The sequence below is a fragment of the Centropristis striata genome, chromosome 4, assembly GCF_030273125.1.
Source record: "Centropristis striata isolate RG_2023a ecotype Rhode Island chromosome 4, C.striata_1.0, whole genome shotgun sequence".
Lineage (NCBI taxonomy): Eukaryota > Metazoa > Chordata > Actinopteri > Perciformes > Serranidae > Centropristis > Centropristis striata.
Window position 1 is genome coordinate 28,708,929 of NC_081520.1, and position 14,781 is coordinate 28,723,709.

The following is a 14,781-nucleotide window of genomic DNA, read 5'->3' on the forward strand; positions in this document are numbered from 1 at the left end:
GAATACTGGACACTTTGGAAAACCTATTTTTTGAGATTTCTGTGGTCAGGCAGAAATTAATTGAACAAAAACATGTAATAAAAGACGACCAGAAGAGCACAGTTTTAGCAATAACATACGAAAAATACAACGACAGAGAAAAATGATAGTACCAGTCTACCATTAAGAACAGATTGGGTTTGCTTTTATACATTCTGTCAAGTCTCCTTGGAGACTAACAAAAATGGCCTTGGCTGACTATATTTCAAGTCATCCTGGCGGGGTATTGGTTTAAGTTTTCAACTAGCAATAATCACGTCTCAGTAGAACTTCATTAACTACGAAACTGCCTCTGTGGAAGAATGCCCAAGAAAAATAGATGTTTGAAAGGCACCCGGTCAAAAACTCACAACACACGTGGTGCATTTTCCCCACTCCAGACCATCTGATTGGCCTTCATGGGCAAAGATCACCCCTTTTTCATGAATTGACAATCACACCTTTATGGGGAATACTGGACACTTTGGAAAACATATTTTTTGAGATTTTTGTGGTCAGGCAGAAATTAATTGAACAAAAATATGTAATCAAAGACGACGGACGACCAGAAGAGCACAGTTTTAGCAATAACATACGAAAAATACAACAGAAAAAACTATAGTAGCAGTCTACCATTAAGAACAGATTGGGTTTGCTTTCATACATTCTGTAAAGTCTCCTTAGAGACTAACAAAAATTGCCTTGGCTGACTGTATTTCAAGTCATCCTGGCGGGGTATTGGTTTAAGTTTTCAACTAGCAATAATCACGTCTCAGTAGAACTTCATTGACTATGAAATTGCCTCTGCGCAAGAATGCCCGGGAAAAATAGATGTTTGAAAGGCACCCGGTCAAAAACTCACAACACACGTGGTGCATTTTCCCCACTCCATAGGGTATACAGTCTTGTTGACGGACCATCTGATTGGCCTTCATGGGCAAAGACCACCCCTTTTTCATTAACTGACAATCACACCTTTATGGGGAATACTGGTCACTTTGGGAAACCTAATTTTTGAGATTTCTGTGGTCAGGCAGGAATTAATTGAACAGAAATATGTAATCGAAGACGACGGACGACCAGAAAAGCACAGTTTTAGCAATAACATACAAAACATACAACGACAGAGAAAAATTATAGTACCAGTCTACCATTAAGAACAGATTGGGTTTGCTTTCATACATTCTGTAAAGTCTCCTTAGAGACTAACAAAAATTGCCTTGGCTGACTGTATTTCAAGTCATCCTGGCGGGGTATTGGTTTAAGTTTTCAACTAGCAATAATCACGTCTCAGTAGAACTTCATTGACTATGAAATTGCCTCTGCGCAAGAATGCCCAAGAAAAATAGATGTTTGAAAGGCACCCGGTCAAAAACTCACAACACACGTGGTGCATTTTCCCCACTCCATAGGGTATACAGTCTTGTTGACGGACCATCTGATTGGCCTTCATGGGCAAAGACCACCCCTTTTTCATGAATTGACAATCACACCTTTATGGGGAATACTGGACACTTTGGAAAACATATTTTTTGAGATTTTTGTGGTCAGGCAGAAATTAATTGAACAAAAATATGTAATCAAAGACGACGGACGACCAGAAGAGCACAGTTTTAGCAATAACATACGAAAAATACAACAGAAAAAACTATAGTACCAGTCTGCCATTAAGAACAGATTGGGTTTGCTTTCATACATTCTGTCAAGTCTCCTTAGAGACTAACAAAAATTGCCATGGTTGACTGTATTTCAAGTCATCCTGACGGGGTATTGGTTTAAGTTTTCAACTAGCAATGATCACGTCTCAGTAGAACTTCATTGACTATGAAATTGCCTCTGCACAAGACTACCCAGAAAAAATAGATGTTTGAAAGGCACCCGGTCAAACACTCACAACACACGTGGTGCATTTTCCCCAATCCATAGGGTATACAGTCTGGTTGACGGACCATCTGATTGGCCTTCATGGGTAAAGACCACACCTTTTTCATGAATTGACAATCACACCTTTATGGGGAATACTGGACACTTTGGAAAACCTATTTTTTGAGATTTCTGTGGTCAGGCAGAAATGAATTGAACAAAAATATGTAATCAAAGACGACCAGAAGAGTAGTGATGGTCCGCTGACACTTGAAGCTCCGACACATGCGCGCTAGCTCATGAAGCAAACGTCCCGAAGCACTGTGCCGAGGCGTGGTTTGGTCACGTGATTCGGTGACGTTCGAAGCAGCAAAGTGCTTCGAACGTCACCGAATCACCAACAGTGGAAGTGAACCGCTACCTCGCTGATCCTCCACTAGAAAGAACTTCAGAACTGCTCACATACTGGGCAAACCACAAAAATGTATATCCCAATCTTTATCAAGTTGCTAAACATTTCTGATGCACCCCAGCCTCATCCGTGCCGTGTGAACAGGTTATTTCCAAGGCTGGGGAAATTGTATTGAAAAGAAGAAACCGCTTGAATCCCAAAACTGTGGAAAAACTGTTGTTTCTAAATAAAAATTCATAACAAGTGACACAAGCACAGTCACTGCCCTGTTTTTCAAGCACAATCTCTTTCCCCACCCACCCATGAACCTCTTTACTAATGAACCCCAAAACATTATTTGCCAAATTCCATAATATAATCTGTATTTGCGCCAGCCCCATGTGAAAAGGGACCTCAGGCCGGATTCGCACCCGGGTCCGCCGCAGCACTCAACCTTAGAGGTACGCGCTCTACCGGTGTGAGCCACCGGGACGCCTTATAAAACATCATTGTTGTTGTATTCAGTCGTGTAGTTGAAAACAAATGCATGAACCAATCAATGAGACGTCTCGATTGCACTTCATTTTATTGACCACTAGATGTCCTACTGGAGCACTGTGTGTCATTGAAGCTTTGAGTAATGAACCATCTTTTGTATAAAGTGTCGAAGCTTCAACAAAGCCTCGATCAGCCATCACTACAGAAGAGCACAGTTTTAGCAATAACATACGAAAAATACAACAGAAAAAACTATAGTACCAGTCTACTATTAAGAACAGATTGGGTTTGCTTTCATACATTCTGTCAAGTCTCCTTAGAGACTAACAAAAATTGCCATGGCTGACTGTATTTCTAGTGATGGGTAGATGAAGCCTCATGAAGCCTTGAACCTTTCCAGCCAACTGGTTCGAGAAAAGGTTCATATCTTGAGGCTTCATGTGCTCACAAACCCCCTGCTGGTCCAAATTGTCATTGACCTTTGAGCTGTTTGTGAGGCCTCTTGGTGCATGGGAATAATCACTGCCAACAGAAATAAAAACACCTTAATTTGATATAGTGTGGATTTTATTTATCTGTTGTTTTGATTAATATGTGGGTAATGCTAATAGCAGTGTATTAGTAATTATTAATAATAATATATAATAATCATTATTATTTACTTTACCAGCATCATTTCAGACAATGATAAAATAAATCCAATAGGACATGAGGTGTTTGTTAAAAATGTTACAGTGTTTTCAAAGCACGGGGCAGAGATGCTTGTGACTTTATTGATTGCAGTTTAAAAACAACAATTTCTCCACTGTGCTTGGACTCAGTCGGTTTCTATTTTGGAGATAACCTCTCCAGCTTTCGAAAAAACTCGTTCGCATGGGACTGAGGAGGCAGGGGTGCACAAGTCGAACCATTTCCTCAACCACCGAGGCTTCGAACGTCATCAATGACGTCACTCGCCCTAAACAACACAAGCGTCGATACGCGCTCCACCAAAGACTTCCGGGATTTCTCGACACACGCTCCGAAGCATCGGCACGATCCGACCCATCACTATGTATTTCAAGTCATCCTGACGGGGTATTGGTTTAAGTTTTCAACTAGCAATAATCACGTCTCAGTAGAACTTCATTGACTATGAAATTGCCTCTGCACAAGAATGCCCAGAAAAAATAAATGTTTAAAAGGCACCCGGTCAAACACTCACAACACACGTGGTGCATTTTCCCCACTCCATAGGGTATACAGTCTTGTTGACGGACCATCTGATTGGCCTTCATGGGCAAAGACCACCCCTTTTTCATGAATTGACAATCACACCTGTATGGGGAATACTGGACACTTTGGAAAACATATTTTTTGAGATTTCTGTGGTCAGGCAGAAATTAATTGAACAAAAATATGTAATCAAAGACGATGGACGACCAGAAGAGCACAGTTTTAGCAATAACATACGAAAAATACAACGACAGAGAAAAATTATAGTACCAGTCTACCATTAAGAACAGATTGGGTTTGCTTTTATACATTCTGTCAAGTCTCCTTAGAGACTAACAAAAATTGCCTTGGCTGACTATATTTCAAGTCGTCCTGGCGGGGTATTGGTTTAAGTTTTCAACTAGCAATAATCACGTCTCGGTAGAACTTCATTGACTATGAAATTGCCTCTGCGCAAGAATGCCCGGGAAAAATAGATGTTTGAAAGGCACCCGGTCAAAAACTCACAACACACGTGGTGCATTTTCCCCACTCCATAGGGTATACAGTCTTGTTGACGGACCATCTGATTGGCCTTCATGGGCAAAGACCACCCCTTTTTCATTAACTGACAATCACACCTTTATGGGGAATACTGGTCACTTTGGGAAACCTAATTTTTGAGATTTCTGTGGTCAGGCAGGAATTAATTGAACAGAAATATGTAATCGAAGACGACGGACGACCAGAAAAGCACAGTTTTAGCAATAACATACAAAAAATACAACGACAGAGAAAAATTATAGTACCAGTCTACCATTAAGAACAGATTGGGTTTGCTTTCATACATTCTGTAAAGTCTCCTTAGAGACTAACAAAAATTGCCTTGGCTGACTGTATTTCAAGTCATCCTGGCGGGGTATTGGTTTAAGTTTTCAACTAGCAATAATCACGTCTCAGTAGAACTTCATTGACTATGAAATTGCCTCTGCGCAAGAATGCCCAAGAAAAATAGATGTTTGAAAGGCACCCGGTCAAAAACTCACAACACACGTGGTGCATTTTCCCCACTCCATAGGGTATACAGTCTTGTTGACGGACCATCTGATTGGCCTTCATGGGCAAAGACCACCCCTTTTTCATGAATTGACAATCACACCTTTATGGGGAATACTGGACACTTTGGAAAACATATTTTTTGAGATTTTTGTGGTCAGGCAGAAATTAATTGAACAAAAATATGTAATCAAAGACGACGGACGACCAGAAGAGCACAGTTTTAGCAATAACATACGAAAAATACAACAGAAAAAACTATAGTAGCAGTCTACCATTAAGAACAGATTGGGTTTGCTTTCATACATTCTGTAAAGTCTCCTTAGAGACTAACAAAAATTGCCTTGGCTGACTGTATTTCAAGTCATCCTGGCGGGGTATTGGTTTAAGTTTTCAACTAGCAATAATCACGTCTCAGTAGAACTTCATTGACTATGAAATTGCCTCTGCGCAAGAATGCCCGGGAAAAATAGATGTTTGAAAGGCACCCGGTCAAAAACTCACAACACACGTGGTGCATTTTCCCCACTCCATAGGGTATACAGTCTTGTTGACGGACCATCTGATTGGCCTTCATGGGCAAAGACCACCCCTTTTTCATTAACTGACAATCACACCTTTATGGGGAATACTGGTCACTTTGGGAAACCTAATTTTTGAGATTTCTGTGGTCAGGCAGGAATTAATTGAACAGAAATATGTAATCGAAGACGACGGACGACCAGAAAAGCACAGTTTTAGCAATAACATACAAAACATACAACGACAGAGAAAAATTATAGTACCAGTCTACCATTAAGAACAGATTGGGTTTGCTTTCATACATTCTGTAAAGTCTCCTTAGAGACTAACAAAAATTGCCTTGGCTGACTGTATTTCAAGTCATCCTGACGGGGTAGGGGTTTAAGTTTTCAACTAGCAATAATCACGTCTCAGTAGAACTTCATTGACTATGAAATTGCCTCTGCACTAGAAAACCCAGGAGAAATAGATGTTTGAAAGGCACCCGGTCAAACACTCACAACACACGTGGTGCATTTTCCCCACTCCATAGGGTATACAGTCTGGTTGACGGACCATCTGATTGGCCTTCATGGGTAAAGACCACACCTTTTTCTTGAATTGACAATCACACCTTTATGGGGAATACTGGACACTTTGGAAAACATATTTTTTGAGATTTCTGTGGTCAGGCAGAAATTAATTGAACAAAAATATGTAATCAAAGACGATGGAAGACCAGAAGAGCACAGTTTTAGCAATAACATACGAAAAATACAACGACAGAGAAAAATGATAGTACCAGTCTACCATTAAGAACATATTGGGTTTGCTTTTATGCATTCTGTCTAGTTTCCTTAGAGACTAACAAAAATTGCCTTGGCTGACTATATTTCAAGTCATCCTGGCGGGGTATTGGTTTAAGTTTTCAACTAGCAATAATCACGTCTCAGTAGAACTTCATTGACTATGAAATTGCCTCTGCGCAAGAATGCCCAGGAAAAATAGATGTTTGAAAGGCACCCGGTCAAAAACTCACAACACACGTGGTGCATTTTCCCCACTCCATAGGGTATACAGTCTGGTTGACGGACCATCTGATTGGCCTTCATGGGTAAAGACCACACCTTTTTCATGAATTGACAATCACACCTTTATGGGGAATACTGGACACTTTGGAAAACCTATTTTTTGAGATTTCTGTGGTCAGGCAGAAATGAATTGAACAAAAATATGTAATCAAAGACAACCAGAAGAGCACAGTTTTAGCAATAACATACGAAAAATACAACGACAGAGAAAAACTATAGTACCAGTCTACCATTAAGAACAGATTGGGTTTGCTTTCATACATTCTGTAAAGTCCCCTCAGAGACTAACAAAAATTGCCTTGGCTGACTGTATTTCAAGTCATCCTGGCGGGGTATTGGTTTAAGTTTTCAACTAGCAATAATCACGTCTCAGTAGAACTTCATTGACTATGAAATTGCCTCTGCGCAAGAATGCCCACGAAAAATAGATGTTTGAAAGGCACCCGGTCAAAAACTCACAACACACGTGGTGCATTTTCCCCACTCCATAGGGTATACAGTCTTGTTGACGGACCATCTGATTGGCCTTCATGGGCAAAGACCACCCCTTTTTCATGAATTGACAATCACACCTTTATGGGGAATACTGGACACTTTGGAAAACATATTTTTTGAGATTTTTGTGGTCAGGCAGAAATTAATTGAACAAAAATATGTAATCAAAGACGACGGACGACCAGAAGAGCACAGTTTTAGCAATAACATACAAAAAATACAACGACAGAGAAAAATGATAGTACCAGTCTACCATTAAGAACATATTGGGTTTGCTTTTATACATTCTGTCAAGTCTCCTTAGAGACTAACAAAAATTGCCTTGGCTGACTATATTTCAAGTCATCCTGGCGGGGTATTGGTTTAAGTTTTCAACTAGCAATAATCACTTCTCAGTAGAACTTCATTGTCTATGAAATTGCCTCTGCGCAAGAATGCCCAGAAAAAATAGATGTTTGAAAGGCACCCGGTCAAACACTCACAACACACGTGTTGCATTGTCCCCACTCCATAGGGTATACAGTCTTGTTGACGGACCATCTGATTGGCCTTCATGGGCAAAGACCACCCCTTTTTCATTAACTGACAATCACACCTTTATGGGGAATACTGGTCACTTTGGGAAACCTAATTTTTGAGATTTCTGTGGTCAGGCAGGAATTAATTGAACAGAAATATGTAATCAAAGACGACGGACGGCCAGATGAGCATAGTTTCAGCAATAACCTAGATCAATTTAGAAGACAGCAAAATTTATAATGTTAGTCTACCATTAAGAACAGATTGGGTTTGCTTTCATACATTCTGTAAAGTCTCCTTAGAGACTAACAAAAATTGCCATGGCTGACTGTATTTCAAGTCATCCTGACGGGGTATTGGTTTAAGTTTTCAACTAGCAATAATCACTTCTCAGTAGAACTTCATTGTCTATGAAATTGCCTCTGCGCAAGAATGCCCAGAAAAAATAGATGTTTGAAAGGCACCCGGTCAAACACTCACAACACACGTGTTGCATTGTCCCCACTCCATAGGGTATACAGTCTTGTTGACGGACCATCTGATTGGCCTTCATGGGCAAAGACCACCCCTTTTTCATTAACTGACAATCACACCTTTATGGGGAATACTGGTCACTTTGGGAAACCTAATTTTTGAGATTTCTGTGGTCAGGCAGGAATTAATTGAACAGAAATATGTAATCGAAGACGACGGACGACCAGAAAAGCACAGTTTTAGCAATAACATACAAAAAATACAACGACAGAGAAAAATTATAGTACCAGTCTACCATTAAGAACAGATTGGGTTTGCTTTCATACATTCTGTAAAGTCTCCTTAGAGACTAACAAAAATTGCCTTGGCTGACTGTATTTCAAGTCATCCTGGCGGGGTATTGGTTTAAGTTTTCAACTAGCAATAATCACGTCTCAGTAGAACTTCATTGACTATGAAATTGCCTCTGCGCAAGAATGCCCAAGAAAAATAGATGTTTGAAAGGCACCCGGTCAAAAACTCACAACACACGTGGTGCATTTTCCCCACTCCATAGGGTATACAGTCTTGTTGACGGACCATCTGATTGGCCTTCATGGGCAAAGACCACCCCTTTTTCATGAATTGACAATCACACCTTTATGGGGAATACTGGACACTTTGGAAAACATATTTTTTGAGATTTTTGTGGTCAGGCAGAAATTAATTGAACAAAAATATGTAATCAAAGACGACGGACGACCAGAAGAGCACAGTTTTAGCAATAACATACAAAAAATACAACGACAGAGAAAAATGATAGTACCAGTCTACCATTAAGAACATATTGGGTTTGCTTTTATACATTCTGTCAAGTCTCCTTAGAGACTAACAAAAATTGCCTTGGCTGACTATATTTCAAGTCATCCTGGCGGGGTATTGGTTTAAGTTTTCAACTAGCAATAATCACGTCTCAGTAGAACTTCATTGACTATGAAATTGCCTCTGCGCAAGAATGCCCAAGAAAAATAGATGTTTGAAAGGCACCCGGTCAAAAACTCACAACACACGTGGTGCATTTTCCCCACTCCAGACCATCTGATTGGCCTTCATGGGCAAAGACCACCCCTTTTTCATGAATTGACAATCACACCTTTATGGGGAATACTGGACACTTTGGAAAACATATTTTTTGAGATTTTTGTGGTCAGGCAGAAATTAATTGAACAAAAATATGTAATCAAAGACGACGGACGACCAGAAGAGCACAGTTTTAGCAATAACATACGAAAAATACAACAGAAAAAACTATAGTAGCAGTCTACCATTAAGAACAGATTGGGTTTGCTTTCATACATTCTGTAAAGTCTCCTTAGAGACTAACAAAAATTGCCTTGGCTGACTGTATTTCAAGTCATCCTGGCGGGGTATTGGTTTAAGTTTTCAACTAGCAATAATCACGTCTCAGTAGAACTTCATTGACTATGAAATTGCCTCTGCGCAAGAATGCCCGGGAAAAATAGATGTTTGAAAGGCACCCGGTCAAAAACTCACAACACACGTGGTGCATTTTCCCCACTCCATAGGGTATACAGTCTTGTTGACGGACCATCTGATTGGCCTTCATGGGCAAAGACCACCCCTTTTTCATTAACTGACAATCACACCTTTATGGGGAATACTGGTCACTTTGGGAAACCTAATTTTTGAGATTTCTGTGGTCAGGCAGGAATTAATTGAACAGAAATATGTAATCGAAGACGACGGACGACCAGAAAAGCACAGTTTTAGCAATAACATACAAAACATACAACGACAGAGAAAAATTATAGTACCAGTCTACCATTAAGAACAGATTGGGTTTGCTTTCATACATTCTGTAAAGTCTCCTTAGAGACTAACAAAAATTGCCTTGGCTGACTGTATTTCAAGTCATCCTGGCGGGGTATTGGTTTAAGTTTTCAACTAGCAATCATCACGTCTCAGTAGAACTTCATTGACTATGAAGTTGCCTCTGCGCAAGAATGCCCAAGAAAAATAGATGTTTGAAAGGCACCCGGTCAAAAACTCACAACACACGTGGTGCATTTTCCCCACTCCATAGGGTATACAGTCTTGTTGACGGACCATCTGATTGGCCTTCATGGGCAAAGACCACCCCTTTTTCATGAATTGACAATCACACCTTTATGGGGAATACTGGACACTTTGGAAAACATATTTTTTGAGATTTTTGTGGTCAGGCAGAAATTAATTGAACAAAAATATGTAATCAAAGACGATGGACGACCAGAAGAGCACAGTTTTAGCAATAACATACGAAAAATACAACGACAGAGAAAAATGATAGTACCAGTCTACCATTAAGAACATATTGGGTTTGCTTTTATGCATTCTGTCTAGTCTCCTTAGAGACTAACAAAAATTGCCTTGGCTGACTATATTTCAAGTCATCCTGGCGGGGTATTGGTTTAAGTTTTCAACTAGCAATAATCACGTCTCAGTAGAACTTCATTGACTATGAAATTGCCTCTGCGCAAGAATGCCAAGGAAAAATAGATGTTTGAAAGGCACCCGGTCAAAAACTCACAACACACGTGGTGCATTTTCCCCACTCCATAGGGTATACAGTCTGGTTGACGGACCATCTGATTGGCCTTCATGGGTAAAGACCACACCTTTTTCATGAATTGACAATCACACCTTTATGGGGAATACTGGACACTTTGGAAAACCTATTTTTTGAGATTTCTGTGGTCAGGCAGAAATGAATTGAACAAAAATATGTAATCAAAGACAACCAGAAGAGCACAGTTTTAGCAATAACATACGAAAAATACAACGACAGAGAAAAACTATAGTACCAGTCTACCATTAAGAACAGATTGGGTTTGCTTTCATACATTCTGTAAAGTCTCCTCAGAGACTAACAAAAATTGCCTTGGCTGACTGTATTTCAAGTCATCCTGGCGGGGTATTGGTTTAAGTTTTCAACTAGCAATAATCACGTCTCAGTAGAACTTCATTGACTATGAAATTGCCTCTGCGCAAGAATGCCCACGAAAAATAGATGTTTGAAAGGCACCCGGTCAAAAACTCACAACACACGTGGTGCATTTTCCCCACTCCATAGGGTATACAGTCTTGTTGACGGACCATCTGATTGGCCTTCATGGGCAAAGACCACCCCTTTTTCATGAATTGACAATCACACCTTTATGGGGAATACTGGACACTTTGGAAAACATATTTTTTGAGATTTTTGTGGTCAGGCAGAAATTAATTGAACAAAAATATGTAATCAAAGACGACGGACGACCAGAAGAGCACAGTTTTAGCAATAACATACAAAAAATACAACGACAGAGAAAAATGATAGTACCAGTCTACCATTAAGAACATATTGGGTTTGCTTTTATACATTCTGTCAAGTCTCCTTAGAGACTAACAAAAATTGCCTTGGCTGACTATATTTCAAGTCATCCTGGCGGGGTATTGGTTTAAGTTTTCAACTAGCAATAATCACGTCTCAGTAGAACTTCATTGACTATGAAATTGCCTCTGCGCAAGAATGCCCAGGAAAAATAGATGTTTGAAAGGCACCCGGTCAAAAACTCACAACACACGTGGTGCATTTTCCCCACTCCATAGGGTATACAGTCTTGTTGACGGACCATCTGATTGGCCTTCATGGGCAAAGACCACCCCTTTTTCATTAACTGACAATCACACCTTTATGGGGAATACTGGTCACTTTGGGAAACCTAATTTTTGAGATTTCTGTGGTCAGGCAGGAATTAATTGAACAGAAATATGTAATCGAAGACGACGGACGACCAGAAAAGCACAGTTTTAGCAATAACATACGAAAAATACAACGACAGAGAAAAACTATAGTACCAGTCTACCATTAAGAACAGATTGGGTTTGCTTTCATACATTCTGTAAAGTCTCCTCAGAGACTAACAAAAATTGCCTTGGCTGACTGTATTTCAAGTCATCCTGGCGGGGTATTGGTTTAAGTTTTCAACTAGCAATAATCACGTCTCAGTAGAACTTCATTGACTATGAAATTGCCTCTGCGCAAGAATGCCCACGAAAAATAGATGTTTGAAAGGCACCCGGTCAAAAACTCACAACACACGTGGTGCATTTTCCCCACTCCATAGGGTATACAGTCTTGTTGACGGACCATCTGATTGGCCTTCATGGGCAAAGACCACCCCTTTTTCATGAATTGACAATCACACCTTTATGGGGAATACTGGACACTTTGGAAAACATATTTTTTGAGATTTTTGTGGTCAGGCAGAAATTAATTGAACAAAAATATGTAATCAAAGACGACGGACGACCAGAAGAGCACAGTTTTAGCAATAACATACAAAAAATACAACGACAGAGAAAAATGATAGTACCAGTTTACCATTAAGAACATATTGGGTTTGCTTTTATACATTCTGTCAAGTCTCCTTAGAGACTAACAAAAATTGCCTTGGCTGACTATATTTCAAGTCATCCTGGCGGGGTATTGGTTTAAGTTTTCAACTAGCAATAATCACGTCTCAGTAGAACTTCATTGACTATGAAATTGCCTCTGCGCAAGAATGCCCAGGAAAAATAGATGTTTGAAAGGCACCCGGTCAAAAACTCACAACACACGTGGTGCATTTTCCCCACTCCATAGGGTATACAGTCTTGTTGACGGACCATCTGATTGGCCTTCATGGGCAAAGACCACCCCTTTTTCATTAACTGACAATCACACCTTTATGGGGAATACTGGTCACTTTGGGAAACCTAATTTTTGAGATTTCTGTGGTCAGGCAGGAATTAATTGAACAGAAATATGTAATCGAAGACGACGGACGACCAGAAAAGCACAGTTTTAGCAATAACATACAAAAAATACAACGACAGAGAAAAATTATAGTATCAGTCTACCATTAAGAACAGATTGGGTTTGCTTTCATACATTCTGTAAAGTCTCCTTAGAGACTAACAAAAATTGCCTTGGCTGACTGTATTTCAAGTCATCCTGGCGGGGTATTGGTTTAAGTTTTCAACTAGCAATAATCACGTCTCAGTAGAACTTCATTGACTATGAAATTGCCTCTGCGCAAGAATGCCCAAGAAAAATAGATGTTTGAAAGGCACCCGGTCAAAAACTCACAACACACGTGGTGCATTTTCCCCACTCCAGACCATCTGATTGGCCTTCATGGGCAAAGACCACCCCTTTTTCATGAATTGACAATCACACCTTTATGGGGAATACTGGACACTTTGGAAAACATATTTTTTGAGATTTTTGTGGTCAGGCAGAAATTAATTGAACAAAAATATGTAATCAAAGACGACGGACGACCAGAAGAGCACAGTTTTAGCAATAACATACGAAAAATACAACAGAAAAAACTATAGTAGCAGTCTACCATTAAGAACAGATTGGGTTTGCTTTCATACATTCTGTAAAGTCTCCTTAGAGACTAACAAAAATTGCCTTGGCTGACTGTATTTCAAGTCATCCTGGCGGGGTATTGGTTTAAGTTTTCAACTAGCAATAATCACGTCTCAGTAGAACTTCATTGACTATGAAATTGCCTCTGCGCAAGAATGCCCAAGAAAAATAGATGTTTGAAAGGCACCCGGTCAAACACTCACAACACACGTGGTGCATTTTCCCCAATCCATAGGGTATACAGTCTGGTTGACGGACCATCTGATTGGCCTTCATGGGTAAAGACCACACCTTTTTCATGAATTGACAATCACACCTTTATGGGGAATACTGGACACTTTGGAAAACATATTTTTTGAGATTTCTGTGGTCAGGCAGAAATTAATTGAACAAAAATATGTAATCAAAGACGATGGACGACCAGAAGAGCACAGTTTTAGCAATAACATACGAAAAATACAACGACAGAGAAAAATGATAGTACCAGTCTACCATTAAGAACATATTGGGTTTGCTTTTATGCATTCTGTCAAGTCTCCTTAGAGACTAACAAAAATTGCCTTGGCTGACTATATTTCAAGTCATCCTGGCGGGGTATTGGTTTAAGTTTTCAACTAGCAATAATCACGTCTCAGTAGAACTTCATTGACTATGAAATTGCCTCTGCGCAAGAATGCCCAGGAAAAATAGATGTTTGAAAGGCACCCGGTCAAAAACTCACAACACACGTGTTGCATTGTCCCCACTCCATAGGGTATACAGTCTTGTTGACGGACCATCTGATTGGCCTTCATGGGTAAAGACCACACCTTTTTCATGAATTGACAATCACACCTTTATGGGGAATACTGGACACTTTGGAAAACCTATTTTTTGAGATTTCTGTGGTCAGGCAGAAATGAATTGAACAAAAATATGTAATCAAAGACGACCAGAAGAGTAGTGATGGTCCGCTGACACTTGAAGCTCCGACACATGCGCGCTAGCTCATGAAGCAAACGTCCCGAAGCACTGTGCCGAGGCGTGGTTTGGTCACGTGATTCGGTGACGTTCGAAGCAGCAAAGTGCTTCGAACGTCACCGAATCACCAACAGTGGAAGTGAACCGCTACCTCGCTGATCCTCCACTAGAAAGAACTTCAGAACTGCTCACATACTGGGCAAACCACAAAAATGTATATCCCAATCTTTATCAAGTTGCTAAACATTTCTGATGCACCCCAGCCTCATCCGTGCCGTGTG

The 14,781-nt window shown here is 40.1% G+C and overlaps 24 non-coding genes and 1 pseudogene across 24 annotated transcripts; all 25 read right to left on the reverse strand.

The window, feature by feature from the left end:
* Positions 1–202: 202 nt before the first annotated feature.
* On the reverse strand, positions 203–343 carry LOC131970863 (U4 spliceosomal RNA). The gene has a single exon (XR_009394277.1). It is a non-coding gene; the product is annotated as a U4 spliceosomal RNA (small nuclear RNA).
* Positions 344–693: 350 nt separating this feature from the next.
* Positions 694–834, reverse strand: LOC131970916 (U4 spliceosomal RNA). Its single transcript, XR_009394319.1, has one exon. It is a non-coding gene; the product is annotated as a U4 spliceosomal RNA (small nuclear RNA).
* A 377-nt stretch (positions 835–1,211) lies between these two features.
* On the reverse strand, positions 1,212–1,352 carry LOC131970918 (U4 spliceosomal RNA). Its single transcript, XR_009394320.1, has one exon. It is a non-coding gene; the product is annotated as a U4 spliceosomal RNA (small nuclear RNA).
* Positions 1,353–1,725: 373 nt separating this feature from the next.
* Positions 1,726–1,866, reverse strand: LOC131970834 (U4 spliceosomal RNA). The gene has a single exon (XR_009394250.1). It is a non-coding gene; the product is annotated as a U4 spliceosomal RNA (small nuclear RNA).
* A 1,948-nt stretch (positions 1,867–3,814) lies between these two features.
* On the reverse strand, positions 3,815–3,928 carry LOC131970871 (U4 spliceosomal RNA; annotated as a pseudogene).
* A 377-nt stretch (positions 3,929–4,305) lies between these two features.
* On the reverse strand, positions 4,306–4,446 carry LOC131970833 (U4 spliceosomal RNA). The gene has a single exon (XR_009394249.1). It is a non-coding gene; the product is annotated as a U4 spliceosomal RNA (small nuclear RNA).
* Positions 4,447–4,823: 377 nt separating this feature from the next.
* Positions 4,824–4,964, reverse strand: LOC131970919 (U4 spliceosomal RNA). Its single transcript, XR_009394321.1, has one exon. It is a non-coding gene; the product is annotated as a U4 spliceosomal RNA (small nuclear RNA).
* Positions 4,965–5,337: 373 nt separating this feature from the next.
* LOC131970920 (U4 spliceosomal RNA) lies at positions 5,338–5,478 on the reverse strand. Its single transcript, XR_009394322.1, has one exon. It is a non-coding gene; the product is annotated as a U4 spliceosomal RNA (small nuclear RNA).
* Positions 5,479–5,855: 377 nt separating this feature from the next.
* Positions 5,856–5,996, reverse strand: LOC131970845 (U4 spliceosomal RNA). The gene has a single exon (XR_009394260.1). It is a non-coding gene; the product is annotated as a U4 spliceosomal RNA (small nuclear RNA).
* A 377-nt stretch (positions 5,997–6,373) lies between these two features.
* LOC131970821 (U4 spliceosomal RNA) lies at positions 6,374–6,514 on the reverse strand. The gene has a single exon (XR_009394238.1). It is a non-coding gene; the product is annotated as a U4 spliceosomal RNA (small nuclear RNA).
* Positions 6,515–6,884: 370 nt separating this feature from the next.
* On the reverse strand, positions 6,885–7,025 carry LOC131970818 (U4 spliceosomal RNA). Its single transcript, XR_009394235.1, has one exon. It is a non-coding gene; the product is annotated as a U4 spliceosomal RNA (small nuclear RNA).
* Positions 7,026–7,402: 377 nt separating this feature from the next.
* LOC131970850 (U4 spliceosomal RNA) lies at positions 7,403–7,543 on the reverse strand. Its single transcript, XR_009394265.1, has one exon. It is a non-coding gene; the product is annotated as a U4 spliceosomal RNA (small nuclear RNA).
* Positions 7,544–7,919: 376 nt separating this feature from the next.
* LOC131970854 (U4 spliceosomal RNA) lies at positions 7,920–8,060 on the reverse strand. Its single transcript, XR_009394269.1, has one exon. It is a non-coding gene; the product is annotated as a U4 spliceosomal RNA (small nuclear RNA).
* A 377-nt stretch (positions 8,061–8,437) lies between these two features.
* Positions 8,438–8,578, reverse strand: LOC131970921 (U4 spliceosomal RNA). Its single transcript, XR_009394323.1, has one exon. It is a non-coding gene; the product is annotated as a U4 spliceosomal RNA (small nuclear RNA).
* Positions 8,579–8,955: 377 nt separating this feature from the next.
* LOC131970882 (U4 spliceosomal RNA) lies at positions 8,956–9,096 on the reverse strand. The gene has a single exon (XR_009394287.1). It is a non-coding gene; the product is annotated as a U4 spliceosomal RNA (small nuclear RNA).
* Positions 9,097–9,446: 350 nt separating this feature from the next.
* Positions 9,447–9,587, reverse strand: LOC131970922 (U4 spliceosomal RNA). The gene has a single exon (XR_009394325.1). It is a non-coding gene; the product is annotated as a U4 spliceosomal RNA (small nuclear RNA).
* A 377-nt stretch (positions 9,588–9,964) lies between these two features.
* LOC131970832 (U4 spliceosomal RNA) lies at positions 9,965–10,105 on the reverse strand. Its single transcript, XR_009394248.1, has one exon. It is a non-coding gene; the product is annotated as a U4 spliceosomal RNA (small nuclear RNA).
* Positions 10,106–10,482: 377 nt separating this feature from the next.
* LOC131970889 (U4 spliceosomal RNA) lies at positions 10,483–10,623 on the reverse strand. Its single transcript, XR_009394295.1, has one exon. It is a non-coding gene; the product is annotated as a U4 spliceosomal RNA (small nuclear RNA).
* A 370-nt stretch (positions 10,624–10,993) lies between these two features.
* Positions 10,994–11,134, reverse strand: LOC131970792 (U4 spliceosomal RNA). Its single transcript, XR_009394212.1, has one exon. It is a non-coding gene; the product is annotated as a U4 spliceosomal RNA (small nuclear RNA).
* A 377-nt stretch (positions 11,135–11,511) lies between these two features.
* Positions 11,512–11,652, reverse strand: LOC131970891 (U4 spliceosomal RNA). Its single transcript, XR_009394296.1, has one exon. It is a non-coding gene; the product is annotated as a U4 spliceosomal RNA (small nuclear RNA).
* A 377-nt stretch (positions 11,653–12,029) lies between these two features.
* LOC131970794 (U4 spliceosomal RNA) lies at positions 12,030–12,170 on the reverse strand. The gene has a single exon (XR_009394213.1). It is a non-coding gene; the product is annotated as a U4 spliceosomal RNA (small nuclear RNA).
* Positions 12,171–12,547: 377 nt separating this feature from the next.
* Positions 12,548–12,688, reverse strand: LOC131970892 (U4 spliceosomal RNA). The gene has a single exon (XR_009394297.1). It is a non-coding gene; the product is annotated as a U4 spliceosomal RNA (small nuclear RNA).
* A 377-nt stretch (positions 12,689–13,065) lies between these two features.
* On the reverse strand, positions 13,066–13,206 carry LOC131970923 (U4 spliceosomal RNA). Its single transcript, XR_009394326.1, has one exon. It is a non-coding gene; the product is annotated as a U4 spliceosomal RNA (small nuclear RNA).
* Positions 13,207–13,556: 350 nt separating this feature from the next.
* Positions 13,557–13,697, reverse strand: LOC131970924 (U4 spliceosomal RNA). The gene has a single exon (XR_009394327.1). It is a non-coding gene; the product is annotated as a U4 spliceosomal RNA (small nuclear RNA).
* A 377-nt stretch (positions 13,698–14,074) lies between these two features.
* On the reverse strand, positions 14,075–14,215 carry LOC131970893 (U4 spliceosomal RNA). Its single transcript, XR_009394298.1, has one exon. It is a non-coding gene; the product is annotated as a U4 spliceosomal RNA (small nuclear RNA).
* Positions 14,216–14,781: the final 566 nt, after the last annotated feature.